Source organism: Eptatretus burgeri, chromosome 1 (assembly GCF_056783735.1).
Source record: "Eptatretus burgeri isolate ZD-2024b chromosome 1, Ebu_testis_v1, whole genome shotgun sequence".
Classification (NCBI taxonomy): domain Eukaryota; kingdom Metazoa; phylum Chordata; class Myxini; order Myxiniformes; family Myxinidae; genus Eptatretus; species Eptatretus burgeri.
The window spans coordinates 122,817,943-122,829,700 of record NC_140961.1 but is presented as its reverse complement, the minus strand read 5'-3'; the positions used below and the strand labels follow the sequence as shown (position 1 = coordinate 122,829,700).

Genomic DNA, 11,758 nt, shown 5'->3' with positions numbered 1-11,758 from the left:
AATGGGCGAGACCCCTTTTGGACCTCGACCCTCTCGATCAATCTGCATACGTCATCTGGGTGGTTTCCAGCCACCTCTGCGCATGACCACTTCGAGACGCTTTGTTTCGTCTCGCCTTTGGACCATGAACCGCCTCTGTCCACATTCATTCCTGAACTTATTCAGTAGTCATCGATGGGCTTGGCTTGACCCGAGATTATCATGAGTGCATGTGGTTTGGCCCCAACCTCATCATGTTCAAACCATGCACCATCTCAACCTCCCACACCCCATCTTCCATCCCTCCCCATGTCTCCTTTGTTGTGACTCGAGGAACCATCAGGAAAACAAGCCTTTTGAGATAATTTAAAGATAATTTGTCGTTGGCCTTGCAGTAAGTATGTAATGCTTACCAAGTCAACCGACGGGTCTCCAAGTTAACTCATCGTACTCACTGTGGCTTCCTGACAGAGATGTCGTTTGTAAAGATGTAACTTGTTCGGAATTTTCGAAAGGAAGGAAGTTAAATGGCCTTCATGATCATGCTGGTGTCACCAATGCGTCAAAGGCTTATTTTTAGATCCTGACATCATCCAAGACCTCCTCCCCTCCATCCCCCCCAACTCTGCCACCCGCAATGGGCTTCTTGCAGATGCCGTGAAACGTAAATAGCGAGTCTACGTTTATACACATGAGTATAACACACATTTGGTACCATCTTGTTCGGATTTTAAAAGTACTGGAGTGAAAATCACCGGGCTGTTTTCTCTAACTGGGAAGGACAAACCATCCTCCAGTTCATGTGAACAAGTCCGTGGGAAGATAACAATGAACATAACTCTCTTACTGTAAAGATGTTTACATAACGTCGAACATGTGCCAAAGTCTCTGAACAATAATAATGGGCTTGAGAGAAATAAATAAATAAATAAATAATACAACATACATACAGCATGTTAAACAGATTTAGAAGGTCATATTTCTCAGGTGGAAGCCACTTAACATTATCAAGGTCGTTGGGGGGCACCAGCCGCACCATAGCGCAGTTTCGTTCCATGGTGGAGGCTACTTAACCTTATGAAGGTTGTGGGGAATCACAGTGGTGTTTCTATGGTGGAGGCCACTTAACCTTATGAAGGTCGTTGGAGCACTATAGTGATGTTTCTATGGTGGAGACACCATAACCTTATGAAGGTCGTTGGGGGTTACTGTAGTTGTGCTTCTATGGTGGAGGAGGCACCATGACCTGATGAAAGTCGTTGAGTTCACATTTTTTAGTACTTCGGTAAATAGAGCCAGTGGTGTCTATCTCCTGTCCTGGCCAGGTTCAAGAGCAGCCACTGGAATCAAACTCACATCAGTGATGACATTCCAAGCGTCTGTGTGCCCGGATTGCATTTCCCAAGACACCATGACAATACAAAACAAGAAAAAGAGCAATCAGAGATTGCAGACCCTCACCGGGACTTGTTTTGTGTGGGGTTTGTGTACTGGTGTGTTACGTCATTAATAAGAGACTTAATTAGAATTGTCACTTAATAACTGCTGGCAGTGATGACCGGGACCCAAGATGTCCTGCTTTGATCGGACACCTGACCCCGACCCATGACGTTTTTAATTATTATTCAATTGAATTCAGAATGGGATTAAAATAAATTAAATTCAGATCAATTGAAAGATCAAGTAGGCGCAGTTCTGCATTGGACTAATCACAAGGAACCCAAACAAGCAAAACCCAAAGATGAAGTCATCAGGAGGAACTTGGAAAGGATTCACATTTCAGCTGCGACTCCTCCACCCTCAAACCCGTCCAGGCACAGCCAAGTGAGCCTTATTCAACAACAACAAAAAAAAACCCACATTAAAAAAAATCAAATAATTCTGCCTGCCATACCATGTGCCTGACCAAGTTGAAATTTAAAAGATGTACTCCACATCACTACTAGATCACAATTGCGAAGTTTCACATCAACTGATTAAGCAGTTCCAGAGACAACATTATTAAATATTTTTATTTCATCCAATATTGCTGCCAAACCATGTAACTCATCAATTATTATTCCTTAACACCCTTGTGCACGCATGCCTTAGGGAACATTTATGTGAAGTTTGCCCTCGATCTGTCCAGCTGTTCTGGAGAAGTTTTTATATGTTTGAGGGTAAACCGAATATGGCTGCCAAACCATGTGACCTATGACATTATATGTTGTGAACCTTTTGTCCCTCATGGATAGGCGGTCATATGTGTAAAGTTTTGCCTCAATCTGTTCAGCAATTTCAGAGAAGATTTTTGAAAGTTTATTAAAAAAAAATATATGGCTGCCGAATCACGTGACCGATGATGTAATCAAAAACAATTTTGTGGACTATTTTATCCCGAAATTACCCTCAAAAATTTTCACACTGATCGGAAGTGGCGTTCTACATGTGCAATTATGACGTCATAACGCAGGTGCCTATGATGTTGCGGGCTGGGGGTCGGGTGAGAAGACCACCGGGGGGGGGGGTGTGAAACGTAAATTCCGACAGTCAGACAGACAGACAGTAAATTCCTGTCGTTCCGATAGGAACTATCTCGAGTTCCCACTTGACTTCCCAGAATTGCAGGCCATCGCACACGGATAAATCCGTGACGAGTCAGGTCGCTAACCAACCGTGAACACCAATAACTCAACCACGTGACTTAGGGTACTCTGTCTAGTTTATCCGGTTACCAAAAAATTAATCAAGTGATCTAATTACCGGGGGACACGCCCTTGGTAAGCCTTGTCCGAACCGGATCACTTTACTGGATCAGATGCAGCTGAGCGACACTGCCAAGGACGCACCGGCTAAAAGGAATGGATCATTTGGAATAAAGTCCCGGCTCGGCTGGGATAAGGACCATGCTGGATCAATGAAGGAAAAGACAAAAACGAGCTGGGAACATTTCTACAAATAATTTATTAACAGGCAGGCGAGGACAGATATGTGGCACAGTGAATGCAGTTTATTGTTGTATGTAAGCAGGGATAGGAAGAAAAGTGTGGTGCAACAATAATACAAACAAATTACAAAAGAAGACACAGAGCAGAGTTATCCCAATATAATTCTTCAACACTTTTGAATGAAACGAGGACAGGCGCCATGACAAACATACACACACACACACACACACACACACACACACACACACACACACACACACACACACACACACACACACACACACACACACACACACACACCCCGATGAAGAAGAGTTAATAAGAAGAAAGAGGAGAGAGAAGAGGCTAACGGTCTCTCAATACCTTGCACGATTGACCGACCATGCCACCAGTATGTTTTGGGGGAATGCTCCGCTGGGCGATACTCCTCTGGGCGATACCTCCCTGACAGCTGGCGCTTTGTCTCCTACTTTGAGGCACTTCGTGCAGCGAAGCGTCGATCCAGAGAATGGGGCGCGACCATCAGGCGTGAAGGAAGGACCTCGGGTGGAGTAAGAATCCAGTGGGTGGAGAAAGGCGGAGTCAAAACGAGTGGGCGTATTGGCAGACAGGATCTGATGGGTGGATGGAAGGGTGGAGTTAGCGGCAAGTCGGTGAAGAAGGCGGAATCAGCAGGCAAATGAGCAGATTGTCGATCCCGGGCCAGATGGAGAGCAGGACGAGCCGACAGGAACCATGAGCAATGAGCAGGAACGGAAACCACCAGCAGATGGGAACCCACTAATGGCCCCGCGACCCGTCCTTTTATCGACCCTGTGGTGCCGGGCAGGGGCGACGACCCGAACCGATGTGTCGTCACCCAAATTTAGCGCTCTGGTTGGGCCTTGGCCAACACACGGCCCCGCCGTGATGGCCGGAATCAGCTCCACTTTACATCCGGCCAAATGGTTCCAACCTGCGGAATCGTCTCGCTCCGAGCGCCGTGAAACAAATCACCCTGCACCAAACTCCTGGTCCGTCCACAGCGACCAGCGGTCAGCACCGGTCAATGTGCTGCCTGTCCCTAAGCGATGCGGCCTGAGCCATACAGCACGCCTCTGCCTGGCAGCAGTCTCGCCGGGCGGAGAGGCGAGAAGACGTACGCCGTCCGTGAGAGACACCCAAGGCCTATGCTATGGTAAACCCATGCGTAGACCCAAACAAGATGTTTGCCATTCATGCCCTGCTCTGTGTGCGATAATAAATTACCCCGGAGCTGAGCATGGGTTCGCCGCCATTGAGCATGCAGTCATTTATCAAAAGCAGTGGTGTGCACTGTGCCGGCCCTGATCTGTGCCAGGAATTGAGGGAAAAGATTGGATATAATTATTAGATGTACACTACCGGTCAAAAGTTTGAGAACACCTCCATTTTTCCAGTTGTTACTGAAATTTATTCAGTTTAATGTTTCAATGTACTCTGAAATCAAATCAAAGAACAAATAAACAATTGCAGATAAAAAATAAATCATGGAATCGTTTTGTTGAACAAAATTTAATCTAAACTTCTGACTCATCAAAGTTGCCACCTTTTGCAGATACGAGTACGTGCCCTTACGTGCGTGGCCGTACGTGCGTGGCCATATGTGCAAAAAAAAAAAAACTTTCAAATTGCGTGCCAGAAACAACCACACAGGCCGTTCCTTCGCTCTCGCGTGCCCGTACGTGCGTGGCTGTACGTGCGTGGCCGTATGTGCAAACCAAAAAACAAACAAACAAAAAACTTTCAAACAAATCACAGGCCGTTCCTTCGCTCTCGTAAACGACAACTGGATTGGGGCATTGTGTTTTTCTATAAATGCGCATAAGAAATCGAGAAATTATTAGAATACAGTAAGTCATCACTATCCGGAAGTGATACGTGCCCGTACGGAATGTTCACATGCATTCCACGAATTACCGCTTGCATTGAAGTAACAACTGCTGTGATACTTACACACACAGAGTTAATTAAAATCCAAATTAAAATCAAGTTTACCTCCCTGTCTTTGCTTGCTATGACATTCGCTGCCATTGACCATTGCCACTCCTACGCCACGGTAACTAAATGGCACCCTTTCCCATCGGCCATGCCTGCGCAGCAACGTGTCTTGTCATTGGTTTGGTAAATAAATGGCCATAACTTGGGAAGCACTTGTCTGATTAATATCAAACATTTGAAAATGCACAAACTCAGGTCCCCAGCAATATACCTGGCAAGTTTCAATTAGATCGGACCAGTGGTTGTCGAGAAACAGCGGTCACACACACACACACACACACACACACACACACACACACACACACACACACACACACACACACACACACACACACACACACACACACACACACACACACACACACACACACACACACACACACACACACACACACACACACTGCTGGAATTATAGATCGATAACAGCTGAACATACTTGTGGCATTCTTTCCACAATGGAAATCAAATATTGTTCAGAAAGTTCTTCCAAAACTGTTGCAGAAGTTCCCACAAACGTGTTGCACTTGTAGGTTGCTTTGCTTTCACCCTTCTGTCCAGTTCATCCCAAACCAGATCGATGGGGTTTAAGTCTGGAAACTGTGCTGGCCATTCCATGATTTGAAGAAAACCGTCTTGTTCTTTTCCTCGAAGGTAGTTCTGACATAGCCTGGAGGTATGTTTTGGGTCGAGATCTTGCTGTAGGATGAACCCCTGGCCAACTAGGCGTTGACCAGAGGGTATTGCATGGTGCTGAAAAATGTTGTGGAAGCCTTTTTTTGTATACCTTGTCGAGGCTCGTATGAGAGCTAACACACAACACACAGCAAGGGGGGGCATGAGACAAGAGGGGCGGGAGTGGGAAGGACAAAACAGTGGGGAACAGAGACATCAGGAGATCTGTGGAAGGGAGAGAGATGGGGTGGGGTACAGAGAGTAAACAAGATGGACATTACAGGGACTTTCAGGAAGGAAAGCAGGGAATTTGAAGGAGGTGGGCTTGGGTGGATTAACAGGGGTAGAAAAGATCGAGGATTTGGATGGGGGATGATAAGAGGTGGTGGTGAACAGCTGTTTTGAAGGTCTGGAGGGAAGAATAGGATTGAGTAGAGTGAGGGAGTTTATTCCAAAGGTGGGAAAAAAAGAGGAATGAAAGAGAGGTGAGCAGTGATTCGTGATTTTGGTAGTTTTACCATAAGGGGGTTGTTGGCGGACCTTTAACGCCCTGCGGAAATGTGGTGGGGACAAATCACAGAGAGAGCAGGGGTTTTGGTTCAGTTGCCAGTCACTCTCTGCAAGTCGCAGGCTCTGGATCCAGCAAAAGAGCCCCAGATCATCACGCTTCCTCTTCCATGTTTGACAGTTGGTGCCACACACTGAGGAACCATCCTTTAACCTACTTGACGGCGTACAAAAACCCTACGTGATGAACTGAAGATTTCAAATTTTGATTCATCCGTCCATAAGACATTCTTCCAGTTTTCAGTAGTCCACTGGCGGTCAGTGCTTCATGGCCCAGGCAACCTCTTTTTCTTATTTTGCCATCTTAGCAATGGCTTTCTTACTGTCACCCAACTTGTCAAACCTGCAGCTCGAAGTCTTCTCTTCACAGTTGAAACTGAGACTTCCTTACTTCAACCAGTGTTAAGCTGTGCTTGAAGCTGCTGTCCTGTGAGCCGCCTACACACAAGTTGTTGACTCTCAGAAACTTGTCTTCTCATTGTGTTGTGGCTTTGGTTCTGCCAGACTTCTTCCTGTCAGAGTTTCCTCCAGTTTCCAAGTGCCTTTTGATGGTGAAGGAAACTGTACTCACTGACACCTTGGCTTCCTTTGCAATTTCTCGAAAGGAAAGACCTATACTTTTAAAGGTTATAATTGTCTGTCTGTCTTCCTTTGTTAGTTGTCTTTTTCTCGCCATTATGATAGCAATATACTACTTCCTGCAGTGCAATATTGTCCAAATAATGCTTCAGAGGGTGCAGCAACACAGTCTCTTCCAACACTGCTTTTATACAGACAGAGGGTTTGTAACTTATCAACAAAAGTTGGGACACCTGTCGGAATTGTTTGCATCAACTTTCAAAGCTTAATTGGCTTCTATTGCTGCAGAACAGCTTCATTTGCGAACCCATTACTTGTTCTCTGAAAAGGGCCTTTTTTAACAACTCTGAAATTTACAATATTTTTCAGTTTTTGGTAACCTAAAGTTTTGTTTTTTAAACCTCTGGCAGTTTACCGCTTAGCTTTGTACCATTTCAGGTTATTCACTGGACTTGAACTGCTTAAATTTCAGTAAAAACTGAAAAATGGGGGTGTTCTAAATCTTTTGTCCAGTCGTGTTGGTTTGGGTTGAAGAAGAAGATAGGCATAAGTATTAAATGGAGATTTGGATTGAAAAAGAAGATAGATATAATTATTATATGGAGATTCAGATTGAAGAATAAGATAGATATAATTATTAGACTCAGAAATGTTTTGAAAAGAGTGTGCTGTGTGCGTACTGTTAGTTGTTCACATTTGGTGTGTTGTTTTTCCATGGCTGGCCTTTGCGAGGACCCATTCTCACAGTGAATGGTGCGGCCATGGTTTTTACAGATGGGTGTCCGAGCGCAGTGCCCGCTGGCCCTCGCTAGGACCCATTGCTTGGATTTACCTCAGGAATACAGAAACAGAATAGGAAAGAAAGCTATAGATACAATCAAACCCAAGCATGAAATTCACGTTTCTTGTCCCATTAGACAGGAAGGAAGGGACTAACTATACGTATATTAATGAAATAACTGTCTGGGGACCACTGCATGATGGATGCTATTGCGTTGGAGGGATGCGGTTCCCAGAACCGCATCAATGTCATAAAAAAATCACATTCCCAATCAGGAGTATTTACTATATGCCAAGTTTCAATATTTCCCTTGGTGCGGTTTCAGAGATACAGCGGTCCAAAGTTTTTCCAATTTTCCAATGTGGCTGCCACACCATGTCACCTGTGACGTCATAATTATCATTAAAACATTCTACATGAGTTGTCGCACCTCTGGTTAAAACTGTCTCAGTCTGACAAGCAGTTGCAGAGAAAAACATCAAAGTTCTGTGCAGACAAACAAACAAACAGACAAACAAACAGACTCAAATGCAAAACCCTCTCCTTCGGCAAGGGTATAAATAGGGGCAATATCCCTGGGTGCTCATCTGGTATCAGCTGGATAAGAAAACCAGTGAACCACTGGTCGGCATGGATAACCTACATAATATTTAACGGAGAAGAAAGTAAATACCTATGGATTTTTTTTTTTATAATAGAGTGAACAAACTTTGGTACATCATGGATGATGAAGGTTGTGGTCAAATGGCATTGAAATAGTGTGATTTCAGAGAAGAGAAATAAAATGCCTATTTTGGGGACAACCCCCCCCCCCCCCGTGATCCCCTTCGGGCCCGAATTTAAATAAATGTAGTACATACCGGGTGATGAACGTGGTGATCAAGTTTCATCAAAATTGTATGTGTAGTTTCAGAGAAGAGGTTGCAAGTGTTTGTGGACAGACGGACGCACGACGGACGTGCGACGCGCCATCCCATAAAGCTCCACGGAACTACGTTCCAGGTGAGATAATCATAAATGCAACAGCTGGGAAGATCCACTTTAAACCATAATGGCAAATGGCATTAAACGTACATTATTATATTCATTCGGTAAAACCATTGTTACGTTACAAGGTGTGACGTTAGGTCATCAATTGAGTGAATTGGGTTAAGACAGCTGCCTTATGGACTGTTTATTTATTACATACATAAAAGGAATTGGGGGGGGGGGGTGGGGAGGATGGAATGAGAAAGGAGGAATATTAAAGTAAACATGAGGGATTAGGTATGGGTGGCAAGTGTTGTGAGCAAGAAAATTCCCCCAATCTTGTGTACTAAAGATGCAAATGGCCTTTTAAACCTTCTCAAGGCCACATGCTCAGTACAGCAGCACGCAGCTTGAAGGTAGGCACACTCGCACTGGGCTGTACACCCTACTCTCGTCGTTACAAAAACCAAAAATATTTTATAAACTATTGAGAATTTGTATCGGCTTTTAAAATCAACAGTTTTTGAATGGAGATCGTGCATACAACGCCGAGTTTCTCTTGTCCAGTCGTTCCAGTTGAGATTACAAGATGTGATGCAGACTGCGTTCGAAGTCGACAGCTCCGGGAGACAAAAGCCAAAAACGCCAATGAGGGTGGACAGGGTGAGGGGGTGGTGGCTTCGTGATGTAAAAGCCCTGCAGAGGAGGGGGCAGGGGAAAAAAAAAGAAGAAAAAGAAAACAAGGTTGAGATGAGGCCCATAGCCCTTTCAGAAGGACTGTGTCCACCACTACAAAAGCAGCATTGTCCCCAGGAAGTCAGAACGGTTCGGGGGGCCTGACAAGTCTTTGACAGCACCGTCAATAGACCGGCCAGCTGGGGTCAGATGTGGTGCAATGCTTGGGGGATTGGGGTGAGGGGGAGGAGAGCAGAGTGCAGACCTGTGGGAGTGTTTTGGCTGTGTGGCACGGAGTTTACAGACTTTCCTGGCTATGACCACGATGGTTGATGAGAGCTCGCGTTACCTTTTGATGTGCAGGCCGCTTTGATGGCGGTGGCTCACCATATCGTGTCGCAGAGAGTGGGGTCAAGAAGGCCATGCACAGAGTCGGTGTGCTGTACGAGCAGAGCGAGGTTTGCCAGGCCTGAAGGAATAACATTTTCGGTTACTCAAGCACGAACAAAAGCCCCCATGCATTTTTGCTCTTTCCTACTTTTGAGAAGCACTGGAGGAGTTTTAGAACTAGATTATCAATATGCCTGAAAAATGTTAAACAAATTCATCATACGGTACCGCAAGGCATTTGCAAACTCACCAAACAAACCTCCTTGCCAAAACCTCCTGCCAACCTGTGGCGCATTAAAACAAACGGTCTCTCCCTCGACACGTTAGGCCAAACCCGTAGGGGTCATCTCAATGTAATATATATGTGAGTTGCAGATAAACAGGCAGTTGCTGAGAAGCCCTTTTCTAAACCGAAATGATCAGCACCACGTCGCGCTTTGGGTGGAGGGTAGGAATGAAATAGGAGGCTGCGTGGAAGTCCCGTGTAAGGATTCCATCGTCTGCGCTTGGTTTCATTCATCACAGCACAAGAAAGAGAGCAGCGATTGCCAGCAGGCATCTCACGTTTCCACTGCCGAAAACACCGGTTCAAGGGAAGTTTCCCTTGAAAATGCCTTGCCGTGCGAGGCGTGGCATAAACCAAGATGAGCCCAGGGTTGAAAACAACTTGACGTCGGTATGACATATAGTTATTAAGTTGAATTGCTGGAATACCCAAAAACGATCATGAAAGTATACTTGATAATTAAATCCATAAAAAAAAATCGATAAATTGGGCGAGAGCACAAATCTTACAACTTCTGCTGTTGGATGGGAGTACGTAATGTTTGTGTCCCTCGACTTGGAAATGACTTTACGTTTCAACGTTAGCTCAAAGCACGGAGCCATCTCTCAATAGCCTGTAAGAGGATGTTTCTTTTTCATGCCAATGTTAGTTTTTAATCGCTACATTGATGAGATTCCTCCAGAATAACAGGAAATGAATAAGAAATTAAACAAATATTCGATGCCTACGAACACAAGTTCTACTCTTCCCTGCACGAGTGCTTCGCTCAGGCGATGCACCACCACCAACTCATGTTATTAGGGTTGGGCACACATCGACTTTTTCTCTGTTGTCCCATTGAAAGGAGTGTTTTTTTTTATGGCCATTTTTCACGCTGATCATGAATCCGTTGAAATTTTTGACCTAGGATGATCTCTTAGGAAGACATCATCCTAGGTCAAAAATTTCAACGGATTCATGATCAGCGTGAAAAATGGCCATAAAAAAACACTCCTTTTAATGGGACAACAGAGAAAAAGTCGATGTGTGCCCAACCCTAATATTACATGCCCTAGTAAGCCATAATTATCAAATTTTACCTGAAAAGTGGGTAAATTTGGCGGCCATTTTGAATTTTTGCATTTTACCAACCTAAGACATCATCCTATGTCAAAAAGTTCAACGGCTTCGTGGTCAGCGTGAAATTTGGCCATAAAAAACACTCCTTTCAAGAAAAGTATGGTTGTATGCCCAACCCTACTGTTATCCCCCTTCCTTACCCATGATCTTTTTTCACCTATTTACCCTACCTAACCCAATTGGGTTGCGTTTTTCTTTTTTCTTTTTACGGGATCTAAGGCTCGTGGTGGAGCTGCCACACACACGTCTCACACACATTGACATACAAACGAATACATGAGACACAACACAGGGCAGTTAGACAAGACAAAGACAAGCCACTGAGCTTGAGGAAGTGTCATCACTTCCCGGGGCACTCTGGGTACCAGCGACGTCAAAACAATTGCGTCACCTTTCTCACCGCACTTAGTAGGGCATTTCCTAAGAATGGATTTCCTCCTCCCCATGTATGCCAACCTATGGAGATTGTCCATGCTCTTATGCTTTCAAATGCTGAGAGGCAAGCAAGGAAGCAGCAAGTACCATTTTTTAAATATTTGGTATAACTCAGACGAGGTTCGATCCCCCGACAGAGAGGACGCTCCAAGCATCCTCTCCACCGAGTCTGGTCTTGCCTCCCTTCTCTTCTCTTTTCTTGTTCGTTCATTTCCTCGCTTACCTGTGTCCAACTGTTACCCCAAGGCCCAATTGCTCCCGCTCTTAGTGTGTATATACACTCCACCATCTTGCTCTTCCACGAGCTTCAATCCAGTAAATTTTTAAAAAAGAAAAAGGTAAAATCTGTATGATTTGCGC

General features: G+C 44.9%; 1 protein-coding gene and 1 pseudogene across 1 annotated transcript in view; one reads left to right on the top strand and one right to left on the bottom strand.

Moving 5' to 3' along the window:
- Nucleotides 1-11,758, top strand: part of LOC147035311 (huntingtin-interacting protein 1-related protein-like) — a 993,771-nt pseudogene that overhangs the window by 275,139 nt on the left and 706,874 nt on the right.
- The window catches only part of LOC147035315 (uncharacterized), a 270,416-nt gene that overhangs the window by 7,725 nt on the left and 250,933 nt on the right, over nt 1-11,758 (bottom strand). Inside the window, exons 12-13 of the mRNA XM_085896724.1 lie at nt 9,518-9,637; nt 3,270-9,189 (exon numbers count right to left, since the gene is read on the bottom strand). The gene's annotated coding sequence lies outside the window, so the exon portion shown is untranslated. The remainder of the gene's footprint in view (nt 1-3,269; nt 9,190-9,517; nt 9,638-11,758) is intronic.